This window comes from Leptopilina boulardi, unplaced genomic scaffold (assembly GCF_019393585.1).
Source record: "Leptopilina boulardi isolate dan_hultmark-lab unplaced genomic scaffold, ZJU_Lbou_2.1 LbouV2_216, whole genome shotgun sequence".
Lineage (NCBI taxonomy): Eukaryota > Metazoa > Arthropoda > Insecta > Hymenoptera > Figitidae > Leptopilina > Leptopilina boulardi.
In genome coordinates, this window is record NW_026137770.1 from 4382376 (window position 1) to 4390496 (window position 8121).

Sequence of the window (8121 nt, forward strand, 5' to 3'; positions counted from 1 at the left end):
GGCAACATTTTTTTACCGCGTGCGCGTCCAACAGATATTGTTCCCACGATAAAATGAAATAAATTGCTGAAAACGTCGTCAAAGACACAAGATCGATTTAAATTAACTTCAAACTGGTTACTCGGGGGTTTTCGGGGTCGCTGATTACGAATCTGATGTTAGTTTTTAAAAATCCAATATGGCGGATCCAATATGGCGGACGATTTTTGGAATAACTTAACATATTAGTCTGAAAATCGTTACTTGGGGGTTTTCGGGGTCGCTGATTACGAATCTGATGTTAGTTTTTAAAAATCCAATATGGCGGATCCAATATGGCGGACGATTTTTGGATTAACTTAACATATTAGTCTGAAAATCGTTACTTGGGGGTTTTCGGGGTCGCTGAATAGGAATCCGATGTTAGTTTTTCAGAATCCAATATGGCGGAACTAACATGGCTTGACTATTAAATTACTACAAATTTTTTTGAAAGGAGTTATTTAATGAATAATTTAATTTTTTCTTTTTTACGCAGTTACATGAACCTTCTTTTTACTAATCCAATATAAAAAAAACTTTATTGAGATAAAAATGTGACGTTTCGTTTATTTTGCACCATTAAGGATTTTAATTTTATTTCTTTTACATTTTCAAGGAGTTCAATTGATGAGCTCGCTGTCAGTTTGTTTCTAATTTTTTGTGGACGAAAAAAGTAGACGTTAAAAATGAAGCTTGATGTTTTCTGTTGTTTTCATTTTCACGCCGTATTAATTAAATCTGTTTGACAATATAACAAAAATTAATTAAATTTATTTTAAACCTAGTAACCATTTTTTATTAAAAAAAACTGTTTCCTCTTATAAATGACGTGGAGGCATGAAAATAATTACTAAAATTACTAAAGTCTGCGAAAATCAAGAACTATTTAAAAATTCGCTCGCCAAATTCGATTCGCTATCTTGTATTTAAAAATTTTTAAGTCAAATTCATAATTTGCAATCTCAAAACTTTTTATATACTCAATTTAATAAAAAACCATAAAATCTTTAAGCATCAGATTCGTAATCAACAACCCCGAAAACCCCCGCGTAACGATTTTCAGACTAATATGTTAAGTTATTCCAAAAATCTTCCGCCATGTTGGATCCGCCATATTGGATTTTTAAAAACTAACATCAGATTCGTAATCAGCGACCCCGAAAACCCCCGAGTAACCAATTTGAAGTTAATTTAAATCGATCTTGTGTCTTTGACGACGTTTTCAGCAATTTATTTCATTTTATCGTGGGAACAATATCTGCTGGACGCGCACGCGGTAAAAAAATGTTGCCCACAATTTTGAGTTATTGGTACATGGTTTTTTGCTTCTGGATGAGGTTAAAGTTGAGGGTACTAGTTCTTATTTAAGCCATATTTGAGCCGTTTATCACGTCGCGTTCTTTTTTTATAGTGCTTCAAAAAGTGCCAAAAATGCGATTTTTTGACACTTTGAGCCCGTTTTTCTCAAAATTGAGACGTGATGGGACAATTTCATTTACAGATTCGTAATCTACGTCAAAAATCCTATAAGAATCACCATCGTTTACTCTTGTGGCAAAAAAAAACCTAAATTTTGTCGACCATTAATATTTACATCAATAATGTATTATAATTTGGTTTATAAAGTAAAAAATAAATATTTCATCAAAAAATGTTTTTATTTCTTAACTGTTGAAATATAACCAACCAATTTAACGTTTCTCATTCTTATTTTTCTTAAAATATATGATTTAATTTAAAAAATTGAGAATTATTTAATACTAATCTATGTTGTGAAATTTTAAATATATTATTTTTTTATTCTACTCTATGAGATATTCCTACTTTCTAACTGTGTACTTTGCATGATTTTGAATTTTGTATACATTCGCGCGCTACAGCGTTGCCAAGTGTACTGCTTTCCAGCAGTGGAACTTCATATAATTTAAAATTTTGTTAACTTTCTCCTAATATATTTATAGTTTGGTACGGTCAAAAAATTTCAGTTTTTTTGTATGCATTCGTTTCTAATGAAAGTATTATGTGGTAGTTTTATTTTAAAATCTGACGACTGGTTTTTATTTAAATAATTATAAAGCAAATTCCTTACATGCATTAGGTGCTCCGTCCATGTAAAAAGTATCAACTTTGAAATGATATTTTAAAGCTTAGGAACTTTCAAAATCGATGGGAATGGTCTTATTTTGTAGATAATTATGTCAGAAACACTCATGCAAAATTTTAAAAATATCTGACGAAAATGATTTTACGCGACTAATACCTTAAACATATTGAAAAAGCTGGTCGCTTTTCACTTTTATGAGGGTTTTAACGGTAACTCGACCCTTTTCGCAGGTAAATTTCCCAGTTCCATTTCAGTACCAAAATGCACCAAATTAGTACTGAGCCCTCAGTTCCAATTTCCCAGTACCAATCCAGTACCACTCTTTCGGTAGGGTTATTATTTGGATTTTATTGAAAGTAGTTTTGTAAATAGATTTATATTTTGTATTGCCTTTAGCACAATTTGTTTTGCAACCTTTAATGGAACCACTAATCATATTTCCTTACTTTTCTTTAAATTATTTACAAAAACCAGAAAAAGACAAACCGATATGTCACGGCAGCCATTTTGCGAAAGTTCTATATGTTAGTAACTGTATGTACACATTTTGTGTCAGTGTGTGTAACTAGTTCCCAAGTTTTCCGATAGGTTCGACACCTCCGTTAATTGTAAGAGAAACGAGGAAATCAGCTTCAACTTTTCGTGGGCTTAATTTATTAGTGTGGTCTCCTTATACTACTTCGTGGGAATTATATTAATTATTATTTTATTAAATATAAATACAGAAGAGTCACAAGATGTTTAGTTTCTAGTTTCTACAAACATTGAGATAAATGATAAATTTATTTAAATGATATTTGCTTCCATGTAAACATAGCCTTAAGGCGCTTGTATACCTCACTGATCCCGAGAATACTTCTGTCGTGTACCATTGGAGTAAAAGAGACAAAAGATATTTTCGTCTCTTTTACTCCAATGGTACACGACGCAAGCATACTATGGATCGGTGAGGTATACAAGCGCCTTAAGGCTATGTTTACATGGAAGGTCAACCGCACAGTAGTTTCTTGAACGTCTAAATAGTCTAAAGGTGCTTTTATATTGGGATCTTAAATACTGCGATACGCCATTTGGTGAGAGCCTTGTTGTGGTGGCCATGTTTTCATTCCGTGTTTCTCTAACATATACAAAAGAAAGAAATAAAAAACCAAGATGGTTGTCACAAGAAGGCTCAGGGGTGGGTCAGTTTCGCGTGATTTCTGATCCCAATATTTTTTGTTTTTGGCGAGTTATGAATTTTCACAGTCAAATCATTGAATTTGATTGGCCAATGAAAATCAATCGTTCGCCAAAAACAAAGAAGGTATAAAAACACCTTAAAAGCAATTATTATTATCATGATGTGTGAAAGCAATTTTTTTTATTAGTCAAGACGGTTATTTTGTTTTAAAATAGTGACTGCAAGAGATGTAGATACACTTGTGTCTGTATTTTTTACGAAATTATTGCAAATAAGCTAATATTATTTAACTCAATTGAAAGTTCTGCCGTCCCAACAAGAGTAGCAGTAACTACATTTTGGTTAAGTCACTTATTGGTGGCAGTGGCAGTGGCAAGTAGGTGACTCATCCTAAATGCAGATACGGTTATTCTTGTTGGGGCGGCAGAGTTCTCAATTGACCAATATTTAAATATTTTATTTATTAATTAATACTTATTTACCAACAATAAACCAGAAAGTAAATAACAAATAGAGGTTATGTTGCCATTGATGCGGCTACAATGTGGAAAATCTGGTTATACGTATAATACGTATAAATACGTTATTTATGTATTATACGTAGAAAACCTTCAGAAAAGCACTTTTACCCATCTCTGGTATACATATCACTATCCTTTTCACTCTCAACTCGTAAAGGCCTTTCTCCAATAGGAACCTAAACTTTTGCGTTGCGTAACTGACGCGTTGATTTTAAGTCGGTTCTACAATAAGCGCGTCGGACGTGGACGCGACCGTGAACGTGCTGACGTCATCCATTTGAATAACATTGTGACGTCAGCACGTCCACGTTCGCGTCCACGTCCGACGCGCTTATTGTAGAACCGACTTTAGCATTGGTTGCCGATAGCAACCGACGCAATGCATACGCAACGCAAGAGTTTAGGATCCTATTGGAGAAAGGCCTTAAGACATAAACTTTAACGTAAGGTAGAAAAGGATAGAAGATATATATATATATCTCTCTCATTCTTACGTCTTACGTTTTACGATGTCAACGTGTCGAGACCCGTTTACAATAATTGCCTAACTATAGATGGCTTCAGGGACCAGGTAGCTTAACTTTGGTGAGGGAAATTTAAGATTAACGTAAATTGGGTACAACTTTAGATTTGAATTTTATTGAGATAAAATCTATTTTTATAGTATAATTTAATGCAATAATAAATGATTTTATTATTTTGATTAATTTTTTTTATTATGGTAAATGGTTTTTCAAAAATAGAAACTAAAATCCCAATATTTATATATGAAAATTTAATTTAAGCAAGATTTAAAAAAAATTATATTTTTTATCCTATATTAGGGTGCAGTCCCACGTGAGCAGAAATGCAAAACAGGAAACCATATATGTGAAAAGGATAGTGCATATTTCTCTTGTTCTCATAATTTTCTGTTTTGCAATCTGCATTTATCCTCAAATGGGACTGCACCCTCAATGTAAAGATGTGTACCAATCACTGAACTATATATAATACATAGTTCAGTGGCACCAATTTACGTCCATCTTAAATTTCCACTATCCAACTTGATCTACCACATTTTTGAATGACTCAGATTACACTGACTGAACAATAAAAAAGCCTATGCCATGCCATGAACCTGAATGACTAATTCTTGTAGATTTGGATGTTCTGAATAAGAATCTGTTGCATGAAATGCTTCAGATTTTTTGTAACTTGTAATGAAAAATTGCAGAACCATCTTTTCTAGCCCATAATTATATATAGAAATACAACTCTGACAAAATTTATTAAAAATTTTCATGAAGAAAATAGTTATTACAAAAAATACGAAAAATAATTTTTTCAAAAATTAAAAAATGATTTAATTTATAGATTTTAAGTAAAATATAGACTTTATATACAGGTTAATCAATTCGTTTCAATGCGAGAAATGAGTTTTTTGTACAAAAAAAAATAATTAATTTACAGTGTAAAAAATTTTTTGATTAAAAAACGTATTTTCGAAATTTTTAAAACAGTGACATAAAAAAAAATTATGTGGATATTTTTTGAAATTCTTGCATCTGATTTTAGATATTAATGACTGCAATAAGCCTACAAAATTTCAGGACAATCCATCAAAGTGTGTTGGAGATAATTTGTACACAAGATTTTGAGACATACACATACATCTGAAAATTTGTTTAAAACTCCAAATATATGCATTCTAGATAAAAATAAGCCCATATAACCCATTTTTAAAAAATCGAAAATTGTCACGAATACACAAAGCTTCCTCGAGAGGAGAGGAAGCAATAATTAATTTTGTAAAAATTTTTTTTTAATGATTCAATATTTTCAGGATTTTTTACTTTCATATAGGACAACAATTTACCAAAATATCAAGCCGATTCAGGAATTTTTAATTTCTGTCACATCTATATTTTTCACTGGTATCACAAAAAATGCGTGTTAATTTTGTCAGCAACTTTAGTCTTAAAATATTGAATGGATTAATTTTAAATTGTGTGGAGATGTTTATAAAAATGTGATGAGGAACGGCTGTTATTTGCGAAAATTATAATATTTTGTTGAATTAATTATTATATATAATTTGAAAATTTTTAGACAATTTAAGATTAGATATGACGTGATTTTTTAGTATTTTATAATAATAAATTCAACAAAATATCACAATTTTTGTATATAATATATATATAACAACTGTTCCTTGTAATATTTTTATACATCTGCACACAATTTAAAATTAATCAATTCAATATTTTAAAAGTAAAGTTGCCGACAAAATTAACATTTTAGACTCAATAATCACATGCTGTTAATAAACAATTAATTTTCGAATACTAAATAAAACTAAATATAATATTTGTATATAATAATGTAAATAATATGTAAAAGTTGTATTTAAAAAAATTTATTAAAACAAGAAATCGTTTGTTGTTAAAAAAAGCATCAGAAGAATATATAAAGAATTTTATAAATCGTAATATATATTTCAAACTATACATAAATTTAAATTTGAGTGGTGTTACTAAATCGATTAAATATATATAAACATATATATGAAATAAATTACAGTAGGTTGATAATTCATTTAATAACGGACATTCATAATTAGTTTGTGTATAATATTTTGTGCAATATTGACAGAATGCCTTTATACAATATATGTTTACCATTAAAAAATTATATAGAAAAAATATTACGTACAAGGAAAAATATATGCGTTTCCTACTTATGGGTATATCCAATGAACAAACATCAGTAACACTAGTCGAAAAATACTTATTTTTTTCTGGTTTGCTAACAGGAATATGATAAATTGATAGATTTTTTCATCGTTGACATGATTTTTCTATCAAGTAAAAGAACTATCAGTAATGAATTTAAAAATAGGGTTTATTTTTAATTATTTTAAACTGATTTTTAATAAACGAAAATCATTCCCATACAGCACGAAATATTTATTTTATATATCTTCAACTTTTATTGAAAGTTTCAGAATTTTAAAATACAAGTTTCAGGTAAAGTTAACGTAACTATGAAAATGTCTTTGTCATGCGATTAGGGTTCTAGAAGACATTTTCCTACTTACATAAAATTTTCCTCCGCATTTCAATATATACTAAAATTTTCATTGCTAGCATCAGTAGGTATAATATTTGGTGCTGTGTGGTCTTTTTTTTTGTCAATCAGTGTGATTTGTAGAACAATTTATTTTCTGCCATAACATTTTTAGTGAGTATATTTTTATATAAACTGTACACATCACTATATCATCTTACTAGTAAGGATGTTCGAATATTGCAATGAATATTATATTACTCAAATAATTTGATTATTTAGGGTCAATTGAGAGAAATGTTAACTCTATTGAGATAATTTTAAACACCAGATGTTACCATTAAATCTAATGTCTTATATATCAGGAACAGGTACATGAATTTTCAATCGAGATGAATGATCCTAACTCTAAAGATCTGCAAATAGATTGAATAGACAAAGGAGATAGAATTATAATTGAAAATAAGAGCACAAGAGCAAAGATGCAAAAAATTTTCATTGAATTCGAAATAATTATTTAACTGATTCAATTCGAAACCTAAAATTGTCATATCTCTAATTCCAACTAAGTTATCTTTTAATAAACGTATTCTCGCTATTATTTTTCCTAAAGACCCATTATATTATGCAAATAGGCTTGTTTAAATTTATCCTATAGTTCAAAAGAAGGTAATTTGTAAAATCACAAGAATTATTGATAAAAATAAAAAAAATTGTTTACATTTCTCCCAATTGACACAAAAATTAATCTGAAATGTTTTAAATCAAGTTACATACACTATCATTTATGATACTCTTATAATTTGAGGTGTTTTTTTTTACACTTTTACTTGTCACATGAGACATTTTAATTGAACAAAGTTCCCTTATGACTAGATTATCGTGCTGGCAACACTGATCGTAGATATAATGATTGTGACTGCTAAAAATATATATTTTTTAGACAACACATGCATGAAAAATATTGATTAGATTTATATACAGATGCAAAATACATGTTTTTTGATGGAAAAAAATTCGATATTATTCATTATATCGAAAATAATAATAATTTCATTTTTTTTTGTACCTAATTCTTCACAAAATCAATCATTATTTTTTGTACATGTGTTGTATGAAATAAAATTATACACCATACTTGGAAGACTTTTTTGCCAAGTTATTTTGTCCTTGACTTCGGTCTGCGTTGACAAAAAAGTAGTAACTTTACCACCTAGGTGCATTACACAATATTTTATCAATTGCAC